Genomic DNA, 25016 nt, shown 5'->3' with positions numbered 1-25016 from the left:
GATTATCCTCAGGAGGGGGAAATGCCAATATAGCTGCTAGGTATACCCTGATCGAGCTAATTGCCAATCCATAATGATTCAAACACAAAAAAGATATTCTTGCTTCTATTCAGAATGTGTTGGACTACGGGAGACCCCTTTTAGCCTCAACCAGGTGGAAAATTTATTTTATTTCTCAAGGTAAGTTGACCTCATTGATGGTTTTCCACTAGTCAGCACTACCTCCTGCACCTTTGCAGAGCTAGACTCCTTTGCCAACGTTAACCATGAAGTCTCCAAGGCCTGAAAGTCAGGATGGAGGAGGCGACCGTGATTGTCCGAAAATAGGTCTGCATGAAGTGTGAGTAAGAGTGGGGGACTGATTGAGAGGACCAAGAGCTGTGAAACCAGTACTGACGGGGCCACGCTGGGGCAATCAGTATAAGACGGACCTCGTCCTTCTTGCCTGGCAGACAACTCTGGGCAAAAGAGGGATAGGGAGAAAAGTGTACTGCAGACCTTCTGACCACAGCAGTAGAAAAGCATCTGTCAACAAACCTGGGTTGTGTCCTGCCCCCCAGAGCTAAAAAAATGACCTTGCTATGTCTGGGTAAAGGGACCACTCATGGTGATCAACCTGCGCAATTGATCTGCCATTATATTCCGAGTCTCTAGGGCATGGGCTACTTTCAGAAGTATAGTTACTGATACACAAGTTCCAGAGCCAGATTGCTTCTTGATAGAATAGTGAGGACCAGGCTCCTTCCTGCTTGTTTACATAAAACATGGCAGTCATATTGTCAGTCAGCAACAATACGCCGCTTCCTACTTGGATGTGAGAAAGGAACGCCATGCAAGCTAAACGGCTAGCCAGCAATTCCCTGATGTTTATGTGTAGACTGAGATCCTGTAGAGACCAGAGACACTGCGTTGGAGGGGGTCCAAGAAGAGCCCCGCACCCCAGGTCCAAGACATCCATGACTAACGTAAGAGATTGTTGAAGTGGGGTGAAAGTAACTCACTTGCAGACATTGGTCGGTTCTATTCACCAATCTAGGAAGGACAACATGTGACTTGGTACATGCACTAACATATCAATGAGATGCCTTCTTGAAGGGTATACACCTTGGCCATCCAGCCCTGAAGGAGTTTGAGATGCAGTCTGGCACACTGAACCACATAAATGCACGCTGCCATATGCCCCAGCAGCCTTAGGTAGTTTCTCACCATGGGGAGAGCGTAAGCCTTTTAGTGCAGAATGAGGCTTTGCATTGTGTGAAACCTCGCCTGTGGTAGTAAGGCCCTGGCTGTGGTGAATCCAGGATCACTCCAATAAATTCTATTTTCTGTGCTGACAACAGGATTGACTTGTCTGTGTTGATCAGCAGGCCTCGTGCATCAAAGGTGGATCAGATTACGTGAATGCTTGGCACCACCTGCACCCTGGATTAACTTCTTATCAATCAGTTGTCCAGGGAAGGGAATGGTACCAAGACCCTTAACCTCTAAAGCAACGATGCTACCACCATCATACACTCTGGAGCCACCCAGAGACCAAGGGGCAGACTGTGAACTGATAAAGGTTTCCGCTGACAAAGAATCTCAGAATTTTTCTATGGCTCTGATGAATTGCCAGGTGAAAGTATGCATCCTTTAAGTCAAAGGCAGTGTACCAGTCCCCTGGCTCCAGAGAAGAAATAACAGAAGCTAGATTGACCATCCGGAATTTCGATTATTTTTAGGAACTTGTTTAGCTACCTTAGATCTAAAATAGGTGCGAGACCCCTTTTACCTTCAGGATCAGGAAGGATGAACCTCTTCTATAGCTCTTACAAGATGAAGTGATTATCTCTCTTGGAGTAATACTGTCTCTTGGGAGGGGTCCCTGAAGAGAGATAGGGAAGGGGAGGGAAGGGGGTTAGAGGCAGAAATAAAATGGAATGTATATCCCACTGCCACCATACTTAGAACTCACCAATCTGTTAGGACGTGGGCCCAAGCACAACAGAAGTGGGACAGGCAGTTTGAAAAAGCTGGAAAAGAAAAAGATGGCACTCTTGTAAGTGGTGGACTGCTCTCAACCCACCCATCAAAATGAGCTCTTGGAAGATGCTGCTGCCTGCCTCGCTGAACTGGTAGCTGTGGAAGCAGAGGCAGTGGTGGTCATCGTTTGTAACCTCTGCTCCTTCTCCTTGGTAGGGCTTGGGGTCAAGGGGCAAATCCCTAAAAACACTGGACCTGAGAAGGATGAAACCCCTTCCACTTCTTTGCTAGGGTGTAAACTTCGCAGAGTCTCATCCATCTTTTCTGTGAAGTGCAATGGTGCTTCATAAGTAGGTCCTAGACTGTCTGTTACACCTCTGGAAGGAGGCCAGAAGAGTGTAACCAGGATGATAGCATCATGATAGCAGAGGTCAGGTGGTGCACTGCAGAATTTGCTGCATTGAGACCTGCCTGCAGAGTTGTTCTGGCAACAAACGTTCCCTCCTCTAAGAGAGGCTGGAACTCCTGTTTCACTTCATCTGGAAGTTTGTCTTTGAACTTCAAACCATATACCACAGGATGAAATCATACTGATACATGAGGCTATTCTAGCCAGAACTGCAGATGTCAGAATGTCCACCAGTTTGTGGGATTTTTCCTGGATGTCCTCTGGGTGGATATCAAGGGTGATAGCCATCCTCCTCAGCAACTCCAGATGAGCCTTAAAATCATCAGGAGATGAAGAAATAGGCTCTACCACAATTGGCTCATCAGGGGATGAGGACGAGGCTGCCAATGGTACCGGAGGCTGATCCAGTTCCTGCTCCTCTTGCAGCTATTCGTGAGAGGGATCCTGACTGCTTTGTGCTGGGCTTGGTACCAACACTATGGTGTTTGAGGTGTCAATGCTCCTGATGCTCAGAAGATGGAGCCAGCTGAGGTGGCCATGGGGATACTCTTGATTGAGAGAGGAAGCCCCATGGTTCCAAAAGAGCCATTCGTGCAGCCTGGTCCCCAACTATGCATAGCCAAAGGTCACAGCTGGAACTGAGGCTGAAACCAGGGCAGTCAGGTGACATATCCCTTCAGATGGGACCGGCTAGGAGTTTGATGAAGAAGCTTCTTCTTAGTATGTTGGTGCTGTATCCATCAATACCAGTGAAGAAGGCTGACTCTGAAGAAAAGGGAGCCAAGGAGATCATCTGTGGCTTTCCCCTAGATCAGAGGTCGGTGAAGCTTTTGGCCTGAGGGCCACATCTGGGAATAGAAATTGTATGGTGGGCCATGAATCCTCAGAAAATTGGGGTTGGGATGTGGGAGGAGGTGAGGGCTCTGGTTGGGGGTGTGGGCTCCAGGACGGGGCCAGAAATGAGGAGTTCAGGGTGCGGGAAGGGGCTCCGGGCTGAGGTAGGGGAGTGGGGTGCAGTGGGGGGGAGGCGACGGCTCCGGCTGGGGGTGCAGACTCTTTGGTGGGTCTGGGGATGAGGAGTTTGGGGTGCAGGAGGGTGCTCCGGGCTGGGATCGAGGGGTTTGGAGGGTAGGAGAGGGATCAGGGCTGGGGCAGGGAGTTGGGCCATGGGGAGAGGCTATGGGGTGCAAGCGCTGGGTGGCACTTACCTCCATCTTTAAAAAAGGGAAGGAGGAGGATCCTGGAAACTACAGGCCAGTCAGCCTCACCTCAGGCCCTGGAAAAATCATGGAGCAGGTCCTCAAGGAATCAATTCTGAAGCACTTAGAGGAGAGGAAAGTGATCAGGAACAGTCAGCATGGATTCACCAAGGGCAAGTCATGACTGACTAATCGAATTGCCTTCTGTGATGAGATAACTGGCTCTATGGATGAGAGGAAAGCAGTGGACGTGTTGTCCCTTGACTTTAGCAAAGCTTTTGACACCGTCTCCCACAGTATTCTTGCCAGCAAGTTAAAGAAGTATGGGCTGGATGAATGGACTGTAAGGTGGATAGAAAGCTGGCTAGATTGTCGGGCTCAATGGGTAGTGATGAATGGCTCCATGTCTAGTTGGCAGCCAGTATCAAGTGGAGTGCCCCAAGGGTCGGTCCTCGGGCCGGTTTTGTTCAATATCTTCATTAATGATCTGGAGGATGGTGTGGATTGCACCCTCAACAAGTTTGCAGATGACCCTAAACTGGGAGGAGAGGTAGATACACTGGAGGGTAGGGATAGGATACAGACCTAGACAAATTAGAGGATTGGGCCAAAAGAAATCTGATGAGGTTCAACAAGGACAAGTGCAGAGTCCTGCACTTAGGACGGAAGAATCCCATGCACTGCTACAGACTAGGGACTGAATGGCTAGGCAGCAGTTCTGCAGAAAAGGACCTAGGGGTTCCAGTGGACGAGAAGCTGGATATGAGTCAACAGTGTGCCCTTGTTGCCAAGAAGGCCAACGGCATTTTGGGATGTATAAGTAGGGGCACTGCCAGCAGATTGAGGGACATGATCGTTCCCCTCTATTCGACATTGGTGAGGCCTCATCTGGAGTACTGTGTCCAGTTTTGGGCCCCACACTACAAGAAGGATGTGGAAAAATTGGAAAATGTCCAGTGGAGGGCAACAAAAATGATTAGGGGACTGGAACACATGATTTATGAGGAAAGGCTGAAGGAATGGGATTGTTTAGTCTGTGAAAGAGAAGAATGAGGGGGGATTTGATAGCTGCTTTCAACTACCTGAAAGGGAGTTCCAAAGAGGATGGATCTAGACTGTTCTCAGTGGTAGCAGATGACAGAACAAGGAGCAATGGTCTCAAGTTGCAGTGGGAGAAGTTTAGGTTGGATATTAGGAAAAACTTTTTTACTAGGAGGGTGGTGAAACACTGGAATGCGTTACCTAGGGAGGTGGTGGAATCTCCTTCCTTAGAAGTTTTTAAGGTCAGGCTTGACAAAGCCCTGGCTGGGATGATTTAGCTGGGGATTGGTCCTGCTTTAAGCAGGGGGTTGGACTAGATGACCTCCTGAGGTCCCTTCCAGCCCTGATATTCTATGATTCAAGCGGCTCCCGGAAGCAGCAGCATGTGCTTCTCTGACTCCTATGTGGAGGCATGGCCAGATGGCTCTGCATGCTGCCCTGTCTGCAGGCACCGCCCCTGCAGCTCCCATTGGCTGCGGTTCCCGGCCAACGGGAGCTGTGGGGGTGGCGTTTGAGGTGGGGGCAGAGTGCAGTCCCCGGCTACTCCTACGTGTAGGAGCTGGAGGGGAGCCATGCTGCTGATTCCAGGAGCCATGTGGAGCAGCCTCTGACTCTGCTCCCCAGCTGGAGCGGGGCCATTCCGCTGCTTCTGGGAGCTGCGTGGAGCAGCCTCCAACCTTGCGCCCCGGCTGGAGTGCCGGAGTGGGGCAAGCCCCAGATCCCACTCCCCAGCGGGAGCTGAGGGCCAGTTTAAAATGGCTGGTTGGCTGGATCCGGCCTGTGGGCTGTGGTTTACCCACCCCTGCCCTAGATGGTACCAGCCCAATTGGTACCCAGGTGCAGAGGTAAAGGTGTTCAAGGTGGTACCTTGGGCGCCAGTGCTGAATGAGTCTCTTTAACTGATGGTGACAGTGGCACTGAGAGGTGTAATAACTCTCTTGCAGCCTCAAACACCTTAGGAGAAGAGGGCATCAGTGGCATCTCAGCTCTTTATGCCCGTGTGGTGTGTGAGACTGCCCCAATAGGTAAAAACAAGGGTAAAAACCTCTCACATCTGCACACTGCTGTGCACAAACATCTATAGTGGAATGGACATGTTCAATCACTCCAAGAAGAACCTTGATAAATTACTAACTCAGAAGTTTTTAACCAATCTAATATTACAACAATATGTGGGTTGTGCAAAGGGGAAAAAAAGAGGAAAAATATGTACAATTTTATTTAGAACTATTTAAAACAATCATATCTCTAGGCATGCTTGCACTATTTAACACCACACGTCCAAACTCCACAATTAAACTTTTCCCAATCCACCATCAAAACAGACTCTCTCGTCATCCACTAAATCCTTTGACCACATAGCCCAGCAAGAACTAGGGAAAATAGATTTTGTTATATAAACCAGTATCACAATATTTGCAAATACATACTGTAGATTACCAGCACTGTTTAGGATGTGAAGTTTCTTGGCTTTAAAAAGGAGGTAGGGTTGCTTGGAGGATATTCTTAGTCTCCATCCTTTCTACCTAGAGCTTTTGAGCAAAAGTTATCTCCGGTTTAAGCTTCATTCAAGACAACAGAGTTACAGTAGGGACAAGTCTGTCTTTTTAGGTCTAAAAGTGTTTCACTTCAAAACATGTATTTTACTAACTCACAGTTTATCTAATAGGAAGTTGCATTTATCTTGAATGAATATTGCTGAAGTGTTTTCAGCCTGAGTGGCTGTTACTTGAGACATACCTGTTGTATTTGAAAGTTTGTTTTCTAAAAAGAAAAGGAGTACTTGTGGCACCTTAGAGACTAACAAATTTATTAGAGCATAAGCTTTCGTGAGCTACAGCTCACTTCATCGGATGGTGGAAAAAACAGAGGGGAGATTTAACTTTTGTTTTTAACTGTTTTTTCCACCAAATGCATCCGATGAAGTGAGCTGTAGCTCACGAAAGCTTATGCTCTAATAAGTTTGTTAGTCTCTAAGGTGCCACAAGTACTCCTTTTCTTTTTGCGAATACAGACTAACACGGCTGCTACTCTGAAACCTTTGTTTTCTAAGTTACACTTAATAAAGGCATTCCTACTTGGAAATATTTCCATGTAGATGATTTTGCTAAGCAGTTTGCATTTATCTTAAGATTCACAATTCACTTCCATTTTTCAAGTAACTTGTTCAAGAAACATTTACAAGTGTATACATAATTCCAAGCAGAAATCAGTTTCTAAAGTAGAGAACTGAACAAAAGTCTGAACAGCTTATGAGACTGGACTGACATCCACTACAATATTTCGCAAGGGTACTTGTTTGGTTATTTTAAATGCTGCAATTTCACAAAGCAATAAAAGCTAAGCAAGAACAGAGGAAAATTAAAATTACAACCCTGTGGTCTCATTTGGATTTGTGTAATTGATAAACAACTTGAATCTGGAGCACATTTCAAAACACAGTGCTACATTAAAGAAACAGTTGCTTCTGTAGCAAAAACATTCATTAATGGGCATACAAAAACATAATACATGACCAAAACCAGCAAGATGCAAGTCTCAGAATAACATGCCTTTTTAGTACCAATATCCTCAACAAATATGCTAGTCTAACTATAATGGAACCACTTGTAGTTTTAATTTAGAGAGCTATATTAATAGAAATGCCCCAAAATTTTATTAATTTAATCTTTAGATGTAACAAGGTTTCAGATGTTCTGAACAGTTCTGCTAATAGATTAATAGATTCCAAGGCCAGAAGGGACTCCTGTAACCATCTAGTCTGACCTCCTGGGTAACATAGGTCATAGAACTTCCCCACAATAATTCCGAGAGCACATCTTTTAGGAAAACATCCAATCTTGATTTAAAAATTACCAGTGATGGAGAATTCACCACCACCCTGGGTAAGTTGTTCCGGTGATTAATTACTCTTACTGTTAAAAAATTATGCCTTATTAAGAGTCTGAATTTATCTAGCTTCATCTTCCAGCCATTGGATCATGTTATACTTTTCTCTGACAGATTGAAGAGTCCATTATTAAAATGTTTGTTCCCCATGTAGATCATTACCGACTGCAATTAAGGGACCCCTTAACCTTCTCTTTGTTGCATTAAATAAACAGGTTTCAGAGTAGCAGCCGTGTTAGTCTCTAAGGTGCCACAAGTACTCCTTTTCTTTTTATTAAATAAATAGAGTTCCTTGAGTGTATCATCATAGGACGTGTTTTCCAATCCTTTGATCATTTTCCTGGGTCTTCTCTGAATTCTCTTGAATTTACCAATATCCTCCTGGAATTGTAAACACCAGAACTGGACACAGTATTCCAGTGTCAGTTGCAAACAGTGCACAATACAGAGCTAAAATAACCTCTCTACTCCAGTTTACGCATCCAAGGATTGCATTAGCCTTTTTGTCCACAGCATCGTATGGGAACTCACGTTCAGCTGATTATCCACCATGACCCCCAAATCTTTTTCAGAGTCACTGCTTCTCAGAATAGAGTTCCCTGTAGTGACAGTATGGTCTACATTCTTTGTTCCAAGATGTATACAATTACATTTATTCATATTAAAACACATATTGTTAGCTTGCGCCCAGTTTACCAAGCAATCCAGATCTGTATCAATGATGTTTCCTCTTCATTATTTACCATTCCCCCTGCAAACCTTTGTAGCAAGGTTTTCTTCCAGGTCATTAGTAAAAACGTTAAATAGACGTAGGGCCAACAACCAGTCCCTGCCGTACCCCAATAGAAAACCCATTTGATGATGTTCCCCCTTTACAATTACATTTTGAGACCTATCATTTAGCCAGTTTATAATCCATTTAGCATGTGCCATATTAATTTTATATCTTTATGTTCTTTTAATCAAGTACCAAGTAAAATACCTTATGAAAGTCTAAGTATATTTACATCAACACTATTACCTTTATCAACCAAACCTATAATAGAACTGGCTGCAACCGTTTGCTTGGGCTTTGAACATATAGCAAGATAATTTAAATTGATGACTTTTTCCTGTGTGCATTTGTGCATTTTTTTTAAAAAAGCTTTCTCTCATTATAGTTTCTGAATCTCAGAGTTGTACAGCTAAGGAACAACAATAACAAAAAGGATATTTGTATGAAAATATAGCTCTACAAATTTCTTTTTGAAAATAAAAGGATTTCTCTAGAGTAAATTTAGGATTATTGACCGCACACCTGGTCATTTTTCATTTTTTATGAGGCATAAGATGTAATATTTATTAGTAAATAGAAAAAGTCTGCATTTTTAAAAAACTCAGGTTCCACAACTTTAAAAACAACAAAAACCAACTCTCTCACAAACACATACAAATAAAAATCAGGAAATGCAAATAGGTCAACGCAAAAGTGAGGGTATTGTTGCACAAATGTTTCCATTCTAAATGGTCTCTCTGAGTTGCTTGTAACTTCCTTGAATTTCAACCTTTTGGACGGATACTTCTGTTTGATTCTCACTCCAGGAGTTATCATCTCTTGAAAGAGAAAAAAACTGTTTTGGGTCAAAGGAAGGAAGCATAATTGCTTGGACTCTCAGAACATCCAAAAATAACTTTTGAGGATGAAAGCAGAATTTGTCTTCACAAAAATTTATGACTGGTGAATGAAGTATCCCTCCGTTACTTCAATTTTGCTACTGAAGTGGTCTGAATGGATGTTCAGTGAGAGCTGCTGAAGATCTATTTAGTCCCAGGAAAGGGCCCTACATAGTAGGAATTCTAGTGGTTTAGGGGATCTTTTCACATCCAAGTGAAATGATGTTTTATTTTATTTGATGTTGCCAGGAAAGAAGACACTGTAGTCACCTTTAGGATAGCTCATTTTAAAGACAGGTGGAAATTATAAGAATGTAAGAATAGCCATACTGGATTAGACCAGTGGTCCATCTAGCCCAGTATCTTGTCTCTGAGAGTGGCCAGTGCCAGACACTTCAGAGGGAATGAACAGAACAAAGCAATTTTGAATTATACATCCTGTCATCCAGTCCCAGCTTCTGGCAGTTGAAGGTTTAGGGACACACAGAGCATAGGGTTACATCTCTGATCATCTTGGCTAATAGCCATTGATGAACCTATCACTTATCTAATTATTTTTGAACCCAGTTATACTGTTAAATGCTTTTAAATTTTAGCATATAGTTTATTTGGGATTCCTAAGAGTGTTGATTTTTTAAAAAATTGAATCTTCTCCAAATTAAAAGAATAACTTGATTAATAGATTTCCAGAACTGCCAAGTCTAAACATTCAAACACCATAAGTCAGGCATCCAAAATCATGAGATCATGGTTTGTATCAGGGCTCTGAATCACCGCAGCATAACATTTAAGGCACCCAATGATGCAATACAGATGTTGACTGAACACTTTACTGGGCTGAATAAACCCCAAAGCATCACAGCATCCAACTGCTGAAACAACCGAGCCAGCACTATGCATACAGAGGGGAACTACATACTCTCCACCCTGGAGCAGAAAAGAAATATTGGATCTCCTGGGCCTGCAGGGGATAAGAGGCTATACAAGCACAACTATGGACCAGCTGTAGAAAATGTACATCTAACGGGCAGATTGCATGGCAGTTGCAGGCAAATTGATACAATGGGAATCAGTAGCTGTGCTGTGTGAAAGCGAAGGAACTTCACCAGCAATACCAGAAGGTGAGGGTGGATAACAAGAAATGTGGTGCTACCCTGTAGACCTGCCGCTTTTACAACAAACTGCATGCCCTACTTAGCAGGGACCCTGGCAGCGCTCCATGTACAACTGCGGACACTTCATAGGAAGCTGAGGCAGAAACCCCTGTGGTGGACGGTGAGGAGGGAAGAGCTCGTGACATGACAGAGGACTCAAACCATGCCACAAAGCTCTTTGAGACTGTGGTGTCAAACCAGTCCCACCACACAAACACATAGGAGCCCAGTGATAAAGCGGAAGAAACCTTGGGTAGGTTTGTACAGGAATTATTCCTTGTATTAATTTTTCCCCTTGCTGTTGCCCAAAACCTGATCTCTCATCTTCTTCCTCCCTCCCACTGCCCTTCTTCACCATTTAAAAAATGGCACCCATCCCATCCTGAATTTTAGAGAACAAAGGCATTTACTTTTGATTGATTATTGATAAAGTGTTAGAAAATATAGTGCTAGAGAATACATTCTAAAAAATAGTATGGCAGTCAAGTCACACAATCCACGCCACATCAGTGTCCTGTGCTCAGGTGGAGGTAGGTCGAAGAAACAGAGGTAGAATACACATCTGCTTTTCAATACTTTGGCTTCTTGGGTTAGGCCGAGAGGCCCAAGCAGAGTACTTTGTTTATCTGAATAGGGATGTCCCTTTTGTCCTGTTGAGAGTTCTCAATGAAACTTTAATGGAGATACTCTGTGACCCTCTTCTGAACATTGCTAGCGATGGCAGCCTTGTTTGTTTTTTTCCCCACCATAGGAGGCTTTCCCATGCCACTCTGTGATGAGCTCAGCTGGTATCATTGCAATAAATAGGCTAGCAGCATATGTGCCTGGATGGCTTCAGGATGACAGTAGCAGCTGGTTCTCTGTGCCTTTATCATCCTCAGGAAAAAGATGTTAACAAAAGTGACTCTGCCTGTGAAAATATTGCCTATATTCACCGCTTTTCCCCCATACCCACAGGTGCCTAGTTTTTAAAGCTTACATGCAACAGAAGCCACCCTCTTCTCTCCAGAATGCTATGCCACAATGATTTAAGCTGAAGAGTGGTTCTGTACCCAGCCTCCCCAAAGCAAAAGTGACCATTAGCATTTGTTAAAAATATTTATGGGAATAATGCAAGGGAGTTTTGAGACTTATCTTTCCCTTTTCTATTGTGACTGCAAATCTAACAGAGTATCTGTTTGTTGTAATCATCAGCCTCCTGCATGGTGGCCTTGAGAGGTTCCCTCCTCCACACCTGCTGAAAGTCTGACTCCAATTGGGAGGAGAAAGAAGAGCACTCAGAAGGATATGTTTGGCAAGTGCTTCCAATCCCCTATGGCCTCGGCCCATGAAAATAGGGTTTGTAGAGCCACAAACACATAGAAGGTATGAGAATGGAGGGTTCAGTTGCTGCAGAAGAGGGAAAAGGACTGACAGGCACATCAGGAAATCCACCAGGATATAATGGGTCACACACGCAAATGTTGTAGAGCACCATTGACTTACATGCTCACAGAATACTGACTCCACAGATTTTTCAGTCCCTGGAGAACTCTTTGGTCAGTGGTCCCTACATCCCACAACACAACAGATGGCATCACGGTGTGCACCCATACCCCTTCTATGCCACACTGGGGGGGAAAACGAGAACCACAGTTACACATACACAGACCTCTGGAAACTACGCTATCAGACAATACTTGTTGCATTCCATTTTGGACTGGGGGTTTTAAAGTTTGGTTAACCCTATTACACTTTTGCTAGACTGTTTTTACTGAGTTTTTTGCACATTACTTTTGTTGGCCGTTGGTTTGCAAACAATAGAGCGCAATTTTTGAAAACTCTGCATATCTTTATTATTATAGGCAATAAACAACCCATATTCATAAGTTTAAACAAAGCATTACAGATATTATACCTGGAGGCAACAACTCTTCATATTAAATAATGTACACCAAGCATTACTGAATTCATAGTGACACACAATCCCTTCCTCCCTCCCCATTTTAAGTAATTTACACTAAGCATTACAGATTCAAAAATGGGAGAGACAGTAACCGATTCCTGAACACTGTTTCATAAAATGTTCATCAGACAATTCTACTGTGCCTGACTGCTAAAATGGTCTTTTACGCCTCCCTCAGCAATACAGCTCTGTGGTGAGCTCTTCTAATAGTTCATGTGTCTGACTGTTCAAATTCAGCAGACAGCTGATCCATCTCACTCCTCCACCACAGGATAACTTTTCTCCCTTCACTTCACAGATATTGTGCAATAAACAACATGCAGCAATAACAATGCCTCGCTGAAATCCAATCTAGTGGGCAAACATCTCCAATGATTCCTCAATCTACCAAAAGCACATTCAACTGTCATTACACCCCTGCTGAGCCAGTCCCTGAATCTTTCCTTAGTGCTGTAGAGGTGGCCAGTGTATGGCTTCATGAGCCGGGGAAGGCTGGGTCACCCAGAATCACTATTGGCATTTCAACATCCCCAATTTGAATGCACTGGTTGGGGATGAATGTACGTGTTTGCAACTTTTTGAAAACTCTTGTTTTCTTAAACATGCGAGCATCATGAACCTTCCCCAATATCAGTGACGTGTCCTGCTTATCCACCTGTCCTTGCATAACCATTGAAAAGTAACCCTTTTTGTTAATATACTCAGTGGTGACGTGGGCTAGTGCCAGAACAGGGTTATGTGTGCTGCGTATTGCCCTACTGCAGTTCGGAAAACCCATTGCTGCAAAACCATCCAGTATTTCATGCATGTTACCAACAGTAGCAGGAGATGAATAATGGCCTTGCACACTTCTGTGACGATGGCCCCGCACTGTGGATTTTCCAACCCCAAAATGATTGTCCACTGACCAATTTGGTCTTGCAAGTTTCCAGAGTGTGATCGCTACACACTTCTCCACTGTCAGTGAAGCTCTCAGTTTGGCATCCCAGCACAAGACAGCTGGGGCAAGCTCAGCACACCCCTTCAGGAGCACAGATTTTTGCACCCGGAAGTTCTGAAGCCACTACTCATCATCCCACACTGTGTTATGATGAAATCCCATTAGTCAATACTTGTTTCTTAGGTGGCAAAAGTGGGGATACACCGTGAGGAGCTGCTCTGTGAATGCCTGTAAGCAACCAGGCATTTTTTCCCCCACCATGTCCAATCAGCATGGAGTTATTGAGCCCAAACATCTCTGCATCTTCCTCATTACACTCCCAGTTGTAGCAGTATTCATTCAAGCTCTGCAAACACAGGAGAATCATGCATCTTGTACTAGCAGCTCTCACAAGAATTCCGCTGAACTGTGTAGAGTCCATGCTTCTGCCAGAGAGATAAGAGAAACCTGAAATGGCATGCAGGGTTGTGGGAGATTTAAAAAACTGTTCCAGTACTATGGGATGGAATAGGTGTCACAGTTCAGAGCAACTGCATCACCCCAACTATCTCTGGCAGCTGAGTTGTTCAAACCCCAAAAAGGGGTCTCTCATTTGTGGTCATTAGTTCATAACAGCCCTAGCTCAAAACTAGGACATCATGAAAATTTAATCCCTCTGTTATACAGTTTGGAGATCTTAGAACTGGAGATTTCTGGAGCAGATAATCAATAGACAATCAGTTTCTTTCCTCAGGGTGTAGCTTCAAAGGAAGGGATTCAATGCGAGTCATTTGCATTCCCCTCACCCCAAGTAATTCCCAGGAAATCCATTTCAAACACATTGTTCCAAAAAGTCCTTTGAAATATCACACATCTCCCAGAGATTGCATGAATCTTGTCTTCCTGGTAAAGGAAATTCCATTCAATCCCACAACAGTAAATATCATAGAATATCAGGGTTAGAAGGGACCTCAGGAGGTCATCTAGTCCAACCCCCAACTCAAAGCAGGACCAATCCCCAATTTTTGCCCCAGATCCCTAAATGGCCCTCTCAAGGACTGAACTCACAACCCTAGGTTTAGCAGGCCAATGCTCAAACCACTGAGCTATCCCTCTCACCCCTAAACATTGCATTTTTAATTGACCCCAAGCTATTAAATGCAATTCAATAAGGTTTAACTCAATCATATAAGTTTTGCTCAAGATATTGCAGGATACTGTCGTATCTGTCACACTAGGCATTATGGATGGAGAAAGCGGCATGATAGAAACTCAGTCTCTACTCCCAGAAATCCCTGGGTGAACTGGAGGCATCCCAGGAATTAAGGTGGATGATAGCTCTGGACACACTGGGATACCTACCTGTTGTGCACTGCATTTTATGTCAATGCAACCATTCACAGTGAGGACACACACTGCTTAGGCAAGCACCCAAGTGTGCACATGTATGAGCGACATGTTACAGTCGGCAGCTATTCAGCAACATAATTTATGTTGACCAACTTTGTACTGTAATGTAGACATTGCCATAAACTGTCAGATGGAAGTACAGTAAACTGGAATCATAGTGCAGTGCTGCAACAAGCCAGCAGAGAGTGTCTAAATTCAAAGCAGAAAGGACAGAAAGTAAAAAGAAACTTGAATTTTGATGGAGTGAGCTGATGTAAACCAACAAGTAGTATCCAGACCAAGGGATGCTAATGAATGAGAAACACTGTGGAGAGCAGTGGAGAGTTATTGTAGTTAGCTTATTCCATTCTTCAATTTTAGGAAGATTTTACACGTACACTCCATACATTTACCAAAAAGGCACTTCAAATTGTAGGATTTTTTCACACTGCTCTGCAACCAGATCTCCTGATGAATATGGACTGACTTAGAATGGATCTGTAGAGTCCTTCTGATCCTCTTTTATGTATATTAACCACTTATCATAGAATCATAGAATATCAGAGTTGGAAGGGACCTCAGGAGGTCATCTAGTCCAACCCCCTGCTCAAAGCAGGACCAATCCCCAATCACTTCATGGGGCTTTGAATCGTAGAGGAGGCAGGGAAAACAAGGTAAAGTAGTGACTGCACTCAGATGTCTAGTAAAGATACTTAAGTCCACCTCTTCCTCAGACAAGATCGATTCTTGGACAGCTTTGTTTTTGCAGTGGCTTCATTTAAAGATACCTAACTAACACTTAATACCTACAAAAGCAAAGAGGTTAAGGCATACCACAAAAGCTGACTTGCTCAAGGAACGGTCAAAAATCCACTATACCCAAATACGCTCCCAATAACCTTCCCAAGAGATGCAATCAGTACATTACCATACAGTCTTAACTATTTCCTTCTTTAAACCCTGTCACATCCAGCCCTGTGATAGATTGCTAACTCCTACTCCTCTGCAATATCCATAAAATACACTATGCTTTATGTTACCACATAATGCATAGAATCACTGGAACAGGCACATAGTGTGGAATACATATTTTTCTTTTCCTTTTTTATTTAAGTTGCTTTGCAAAAGTTTTGAAAAATGTTTTATATCCTTTAAAATATTAATTTTTCCAAAGGAGAGGCAGAATTTCAAACTATGTTCATTCCCATACCAAATTAAGTTAATTTTGTTCTCTACTACTGAGATCCTTTTTATCCTATTTTTAAAAAAGTAATTTGTCTCTCTCTCAGTGTGTTCTACGCTGGTTCAGACTGGATTTTTTTCTATTCTTTTTTAATGGTCCTTTTGATTAATCACTATTCTTTCCCAAGTGGTAATATGGTCAGAATCTTTCATTTCAGTCTGAGAACTCTCCATTATTTCTTGAGTATTTTTAAAAGGGTCTGACAATTTTTTCTGTCTTGGATACTACAATACGATAGGTGCCATAGAAATACCTAACTGACAATTTTAAACGTATTTGGATCATAATGTATTTGCCAATATGAAATTAGTCTAAATAGCCAAAATTCCAGATGCAATTCTCTATACTTATCAGATTAGATTAATACAGGCAGTATCAAGTTAACACATATTAGAGAATATTCCTTATTTAAGAGCAGATCAGTCTCTTTATCATCCTCTTTTCAGAACTCCTTTTGGTTGCAGCTATATTTGAAGATATTTTCAAGGTCCTGAATCACATTTACTATTGTTCATACCCTATTTCAAAACATGACCTCACTTAGAGTTGAGCTTATTTCGAGTCATTAATATAGTTGCTCAACAACACTTAAAATGTCCCAGTTGGTGTTTATTCTGAAAACCTGGAGATCTGAAACATTTATACAAACTCTTGTGGCCTTGAGCCTCACATATTTTCAGATCCTCTGAATTGAACATACACAAGGCCATTCCTTAATAAAATTAAAGTCATTGTTTAAAATTTGAGGCTAATAATTTTGAAAAATAGGAATTTATTCTATTTGCATCAATAGACTTCATAGCTTTTTTTTAAACTCAAGTTCATTTTGAACTAATCCAAAAAAAGCATCTTGAAGTACCAGCAAATGTATATCTATATTTTCATAATGGAAATGGCTTTACATATTTTCAAAATTGCTCTTTTTTAAGGAATTGCTCACAAACTGAAAGTTAATGCAAGTTTCAATCATAGATAATAATAAGGTTTGAACTCAACATCTTATGTTTGTCATATTTTAGTGAATAAAGCTATTTGGACCACAGGCAACCATTAAATTAAATATACAAAAAAACCCAAAACCCAAAGTGTGTTGTGCTTAGTACAGTTCATATCTCCAAGAAGCTTGCAAGTTATCTGCACTGCAGAAATGGGGCCAGATTATTCCCTGATTTCTAATGGTATTAAACCTGGAGTAAGTCCATGATTTCAAGAGGTACTCCAGATTTCTGCTGCTAGAAGTGAGGGAAGAAGTCAGACCATGAAATAAATATTGCTCAGACTAAATGGGATTGTACTATCAACTATTTGTGCCTGTTTCTCTCCTCATCATCACCATTCCTCAGATACATTATCTCAAAAAATGACAGAATCAAAGACAATGATTCCAGCTGGACTGCTGCTATAATTACTTCTTTTAAAAGAACTAATATTATATCACTCTGAACAGAAGGCATTTTTTGATAAAAAGTAGATCACTTCAGGTTTCTAAGAACATCTGTTAGAACTAAAAAGCTGAACTATATATTAGCACCCTCCAAGTCCTGCTAAATAAAAATCCTTTTGCATATAAAAATATTTTAGCTAATTGCGAAAAGCATCTCTGTAATCTAAAATACACCAATCTGTTCAATTTAATTCCATAATCAATCCTAATTTAAGTATCTCAATAACCAAAAAAAAAGAAGTCCAGATTTTAGCATAAAAATAACTGAATACCCCTGCCTTGGTTTACCTTGATCTGTTAATGTGTCAACACTACAAATGATCTTTTCTTCACTAGAATTTTACCTCATGTTAGCTAATGGATGGTAAGAACACACCTTTGTTCCTTGTGAAGATGAACCTTTGAAGACAGGATCATACTCATTAATTTCTGGCACAAAACTTGGCTCCACCCAGTCATGAGTTTTCCAGAGTTATGATACACTAACGATTCCAATCAGACAAGCTGCTCTAACTCAAACTATATAATAAACCCAGATGGAATGACCACGACAGAACACCCGACCAACTCCTGCTGTGAAAAATAACGAAAAAAACAAAAACCGAACAGCTCCCATCCCTGCCCAACCTTTTTTTTCCTAGCACTGAGTGAACCTGCAACAGCATTTCAAATCCTGTGCTAAATACACATAGTAGAAAAAACACACATTGCCCACAAGTACCTTGCTACAAACAGAGATATTATCATAAGAATTGAAAGAAATCTGTGACACCACCAACAACCTAGGCTTGTGCTCCTCTTGACTGTCTAATACCAGTGGAGAATGCCTTGGCCCACAGCTAACAGTAACAGTCAATGCCTCTGAGACAACACTGAAACAGGTGGTAGTCCCAGTGTCAAAAAACACTAGAGTGACCTTACCATTTACTATTCAGTGTTGAAATTCTTATTCCAGGGCAAGATTTTAATCAAGAATATGACAGTAAACTAAATGTAGCAACACCGGGCTTCCATTGGTATTCAAACCCCACTCAACCTGGCTTACTCCCAGGTCATATAACTGAAACAGCACCATTTGCACTGTGCCACAAGTACTCCTTTTCTTTTTGTTTCATCTCTGCCATCGCTGAAGAAAAGGTGGTACTATGTAATCTACTCTGCCATCTGACATGGATCATGAGGTTCTGCTGCCAAGCTACGCTTGCTGGCAAGAGTCAACAGAATCACACAAAGCTCGTTATACTCATTCTTTTCAAACAGATCCAAAGGAGTTAGGATAGGCAGCTACTGCTCCTGACCAAGAGTTTTTGGTGTGTGGAGCCACACAGAGCTCAGTCTTCTCACTACTCTTATTTAATATTTCTATACCACATTAGAGAAACATTTTGTGATGAAACAAGTTGCAACACGAATGATATGCCAGTGACACACAGCTCTATTTACCATTTTCATCCAGTGCAGACGGCATTCCCTCCCAGATATCAAAATAGATGAAGGAGACAGAAGCCTGAATTTGGAACAAGTGGCTCAACTGAAACAAGACTGAAGTGAGGCTAACTAAAAGTGTTTTAAAGAACCAGTGAACACCGTGGTCTCACTCTGCATCAGGGGCATCTGATCACATTAAGAAAATGTGTCGTTATGGGGTCCTACTGGAATCAGCATTGTCACTGAATAATAAAGTACCAGATGCTGTCACAGGCAGCATTTCCAACTAAATGACAACTACAATCATTCCTCTCATACAACAGCTCTACCACAGTATTTTGTGCACCTGTCACCTCAAGGCTAGACTACTGTAGCTCAACCAGAAGCTTCATAAAATGTTCAGAAAGAAGCTATAGCTGTGCAGTCTCCTAAACAGGATGAGCCAAATACAGCATATCACTTCTGTTCTCTGCAACACACATCTGCTCCCCCATTCACTACAAGACCCACTTAAAGATTCTTGTACTGAAGCCCTTAAAAGACATCTACCTTAATAGCTGCAATCATTCAGTATAGTCTAATTAACATAATTAGGTATAAACTCCAGGAGACAGAGGTAAAGCTCTTTCTGGAACAACTGCCCAATGGAGATCAGAGTCCTAACATTCCTATCCTCAGGTCATACTGTAAGATTCAACTCTTTTTCCCAAAGAACCACAGCAGAAGATAGCCTGGCAGAGTGCTCAAGAGGAAGGAAGATAACTGTCTGCTCTTCTGGACAGTTATGACTTTTTATATATATAGTTCTCTGGCCAAATGTTGAGGAAAGTAACTGAAAGGTAAAGAGCTCTTGGAAATGAGCTTACCTCCTCTGGCTTAATAGATTTTTGCTTCTTTAAACCCCACACATGCAACTATTCTGCAAATGGGAGTTATATCAGCTCTAGAAATGACAAACTGTCTAATGTCCCTAGAAATTGTGTGTGTTTGGAAAACACTGAGGAAAACTGATTCCAAAGATCATCCTCACAAAAGCCTGTGATTTTGTTTGCTTTAATTTAAACAAAACTTGAAAGTTTAGGTGAAGGAAGGTGAATGTGTACACAGTCCCACATGACCAGGGTTTTTATTTTATTAAAAGATACTTGATACATCTTCAATGTTGTTTGTCAGCTGATTGTCTGCTTTTGAGGTTGTAAGGCTGAGCCATTTGCCTCTCCATTCTGATCAATAAAAAAAGTTAGTAAGCCAATATCAAGAAGGCCTGTTCGCAAGGGAAGAAGACAGATAATCTGAAATTTCAGCTGTGGTCCAATAGGAAGTAGTTTTCCTCTGTTGACCGGCTACATCAGGATGCCTAGGATATTCTCAGAACACTTTCAGTGTATATTGTGTTAGCTCTCCTTCCGAGATACACTCAGGAAAACATGTCCCATACATGACAACTGGACTGTATGGACTCAGGCACTGTGTGATGGTGGTAGAGAATGCATAAGCAGATGTTTCATGGCTATATTCCCCCCACTAACCAGGAATAGCCTATCCAGCCGTGGAACACACTAGGGCTACAAAGCTCTTGTGGGCCAGCAGCTAAAGATGTTATTTTTTACAGGATTAACTCCTTAAAATTGCAATCAATTCCATGATTATTATTAAATCAAAATCACTGTGTGTAGGCTTAATGTTCTATGTCAAAATAATACCTTAAGCCTTCTAAGAGTACATCTACACTCCAATTAGACACCTACGGCTGGCCTGTGCCAGCTGACTCAAGCTCGAGCTAAGGGGCTGTTTCATTGCTGCAACCCGATCTCTGGGACCCTCACAGCTCCAGCCTGAGCCCAAACATTTACATCAAAATTAAACAGCCCCTTAGCCTGAGCCGCAGGCTTTTAATTGCAGTGTAGACATACCCTAAGTATGACCTTACAGCAAAGGTCAATCATCAATCATCTCTGATTTTACATGCAAAAAGTGTTCTATGAAGAGAAAAGAAAAGTAATATCTGACAGCGATTATAGTGGAGTGTATTTTCCAGTAGGTTTTACCATGCTATTAAGGTGTCAGGCTGCCAACCCAGGGAGGGAACAGTTGTCCTCCTTCTTGAGGTTAGGTGCTAGCTAAATTGAGGAGGCAAACATGCCACTGACAGCATAGCCAGTGGGTGGCTGAAGAAATGGCTAAAACAACACGAATAAATGGGCCCCAGTTTCTTGCGTGTCCCTCGATCTATTCTACAGCAGCGGTGTGGAGTTTGATCAGCAAGAGGCTGCTAAGAATCTCAAGGGCTACAAAAAGGCTTGCCCTCTCACTATATACCTACCACTGTAGGACACTGATGAGGGATGACTTGATCAACCATTTAATGGAGGAGAAGGCAAGGCCAGCCTGCAAAGTCCTTGGTCTCTGCGAAACATGATGAAGAAAGGAGATGGAAGCGAAATGGAGAGATAGAAGCACCATAACATTGGGAAAAGGAGAAGACGCAAGAACTGTTGGAGGAATCGATTTTATTGTCAACAAGGAATGGTCTTCAAAAATCATCTCCTGCAAATTCAAGTCATCACACATTGGAATGCTACACCTCCAACTGAACAAGAACAGCACCCTCAAGATTATCCAGATCTATGCTCCCACAAGCACAAGTGAAGATGATGATGTGAAAAAATTCTATCAGTAGCTCGAAGAAACCCTCACTCAAAAATCCACAAATACGATTGCAAAGGGAGACGTCTACGCCAAGGTCGGAAGAGGGAAAGAAGGCGAAAAGTTTATTGGCAGGTATGGCATTGGCAAATGGACTGCACAAGGAGAGCGACTGGCAACTCTGGTGGAGATGAAAGAAACGTTCATTGGTAACACTGGTTTAAGGAGAACAAGAGAAAGTGGATCATGCCCAATGCGAAGAACAAGAATGAGATTGACTATATTCTGATCGATAAGAGGCACATCATACAAAACATCTCAGTAGTGTAATCATTCAACACCGGTACTGACCATCGCTTGCTTAGAGAGAGACTCAACTTCAACGAAAAGGTAGAAAAGAAAGCGCTACTGATGTGTCTGATTTGCCAGGGGCAGAAAATATTCTATGAGGCAATCCTGAAAGTGAGCATTTCCAAGGAAGACTGGAGTCTCATAGAATACTGTGATAAGGACTATAAAAACTTCACTGATAAGCTGAGGTAATGCATGCAATTAGCCAAGAAAGAAAGACTGAAAAGAGCAAAGGTAAGAATCTCGGAGGAAACAAGGAACTTGCAAGAAAAATGGAGGATTATGAAGAGAAATGATGGCAACAAACTCAAGTACTCCCTCCTCTGCAAGCTGATAAGAAGATGACTAAAGGAGGACTTTGAGAAGAACTGAAATGAAAGGTTCTTAAAGATGGCTAAAAATCACAGAAGCCTCAAAAAATGCCAATGGGAATTGACACTGTACAGGTTGACAATAATGGCACTGAAGAACAAGGATGGAAAAGCAGTAATTGACAGAACAGGGATGGAAGCAGTCTGCAAAGATTTGTGCACCGAACTGTTCACGTATCAAATGTCCCACTACCAACACTTCAACAGACCAATGAGCACATACTCCCGGTCCTCATCAGCGAAGTTCGACATGCAGTTTATCAAATGAAGGAAGGAAAAATTCCAGGAAAAGATGGACTGACAACCAAAATAATAAGAACTGGAGGCCAAGACCTCTGGGAAATTCTTGCTAAGAGGTTTAGCTGTTACTTGGAAATGCTTAGCTGGAAGGAGTCCAACATCATTTTGCTGTATTAGAAGGGTGATTGTGAAGATCTAAAGAACTATTTTCCAATATGTCTGCTTTCACATACTTATAAGCTGTTCCAAACTAATAACAACCCGATTCTCAAAGTCGGGACAAGCAGCAGCCAAAAGAGCAGGCAGGTTTTCGAAGGAATTTCAGCACTATGGACCAGCTAATGGAGCACTCAAGGCAATACAAATTCCCTTCATGCATTGCCTTCAACGACTATGAAAAAGCATTTGATAGTGTAAAGATCAATGCAGTGCTGAAAGTTCTTGCAGAGCAGGGCATTGACACAAACTACATCAACCTATTAAAAGAAGCAAACTCTGACTGCACTATGGATATAACTCTGTTCGACACTCCCCTTCGTACCCCAATCAAAAAGGTGTGAAGCAAGGAGACATGATTTCACCGAAACTCTTCACAGCCTGCCTCGAAATGGTAATGAGGTGGATGAACTGGAAGGGTGGAATTAGTACCAATGAAGAGCAATTAAACCACCTCAGATATTGTGCCGATTACCTAAAACACTGTGAAACTACAGAAAATGCTGCACGAACTCGACAGAAAAAGCAGCCAAGTTGGACTAAAAATGAACAGCTCTAAAATGAAATTTATGCGGCCTGATGCCTTGCCTAAAGCCCAAATAATAGTTAAGGAAGAACAAATTGAAGAAGTCAAGCAATACGTTTATCCCTGGGCCAAGAAATTAACAAGCCCCACGATCAGTAAGACAAACTCTCACAAAGAAAGAAAGCTGGTTGGCACGCATTCAGTTCTATCAAGGATGTCCTTCAAGGAAAAATCAACAAGGCAACACTCGCCAACCTCTTCAACTCAACAGCTTTGCCAGCAATATTGTACAGCAGCGAAACATGGGCGCTGATAAAGGTAGAGGAGCAACAACTGGCTGTCACAGAGACAGCGATGGAAAGAAGAATTCTGGGGATGAGATTTCAATCTGCAACCAATTCCCCAATGAAACGATCAGACAGCAGAGTGGAGTGCAGGACGTCGTTGTTGAAAACAGGTACAGTAAAATGTGATGGGCCGGGCATATAGCTAGGCTCACTGTCAGTAGATGGACTGCAGCTGTCGCTGAATGGTAACAACAGGAACTGAAACAACCATTTGGCCGACACCCAAAGAGATGGGAAGATTTTATAGTAAAAAGGCATGGCCGCACATGGAGAAGGAAGGCCAGGATAAAAGAAGAATGGAAGGCATGTTGTGATTGGCTCAATCTCTATGCGAGCTTAAGGACTGATCGATCAAGGTGAGATAGGAGGCCAAACTCAGCCAGTAAAAAAGTTAAATTAAACTTTTAAAAGTTCACATGGGAACAGGTATATAAATTATTATTCTAGAATGAATTTGGTTGCCCTGTTATTACTGTACCTATTTTAATATATACCACAGAACATCTCATTTTGTTCAACAGAGCATCAAGCAATTCCCAACATTTATTAAAAATGCATATAGATCATTAAATTAAAACTCCTGCATACCATCCTCATGAAGAAGGCAAAAGAAATCCCAGTTTATTCCTACATCAACTGGCCTCCAGATATAGATCTTTGGCATTGTGTAGTATGTCTACATAGGATTTTCCCTGACCTACACTAGAAAAGGAAGCATATGAATCCATCCCCCTGCATCTATGTGAAAAGAAGATCTAAGCACCACAGCACATGCCCTCTGGATATGGAATATAGGAGATACCCTTTTAAGGGTAATTTTAAGGGGAAAAATATCCCTTCCTCTGCTAGTAGCCCAAACACTGATTTTCAAGCGTCTGCTTTTGGATTCAGAAGCAGAATTAAAAAGGAATTATGGAAATCTAGGGCCCCAAGAGCACACATCCACATACCTAGACTTGCAACAGAAGTTTCAAAATAGAGGTTCGTTTTCAGGTAGTGTCCCTCATTTTGGAAACAGTCTTCAATTATTTATTTATTTTTTAAGAAATCCCAGAATTGGCATTTTTCAAAGAAAGGCCCTGGAAAGTGATGGGTTAGTCCACAAGCTGGAGAAAGTGAAACCATGATCTCGTAAATAGTAGTGTAAATAGTAAGGATGTAGGTCCAATATTTAAGTTTTGTTTAAAAATATTTTACAAAGCTTAAAATTAATTAGAATCTTTGCATTAATTGAAAAATATTAATTACAAAGTTTGTTATGACAAACGTTTGCCTCCAGTGTTTACAACTCAAGTACTCCAGCATTCTGCCTGTGCACATGCACCAGAAACTGACTAGGCCTTTTTGCCAAAGCTCAGTGAAATACAAAAGCAGACAGCATATGTGACAAAAAGTACATTTGATTTAGTTTTAGAATTCTTTTAGTTTTAATAACTTTATTATTATTATGGTGTGGCAGGCTTTCTAGGGGATGTCCATAAACTACGTAACACATTTTTTGGTTATTTTCATCACTCACTTTCATCCCCTTGTAACACTGAAACGAACATGAAAAATTAAGGACTCACCCATCCCTAACGTGTTACATAATTTATTGACAGCTGCTTATATTCTGAAAGCAAAGAATGGAGCTTCATGCAGGAA

General features: G+C 41.9%; 1 protein-coding gene across 3 annotated transcripts in view; it reads right to left on the bottom strand.

Moving 5' to 3' along the window:
• Positions 1–25016, bottom strand: part of AFG1L (AFG1 like ATPase) — a 150284-nt gene that overhangs the window by 102994 nt on the left and 22274 nt on the right. The window lies entirely within an intron of this gene.

This window comes from Dermochelys coriacea, chromosome 3 (assembly GCF_009764565.3).
Source record: "Dermochelys coriacea isolate rDerCor1 chromosome 3, rDerCor1.pri.v4, whole genome shotgun sequence".
Classification (NCBI taxonomy): domain Eukaryota; kingdom Metazoa; phylum Chordata; order Testudines; family Dermochelyidae; genus Dermochelys; species Dermochelys coriacea.
This window is presented reverse-complemented; position numbering and strand designations above follow the sequence as displayed.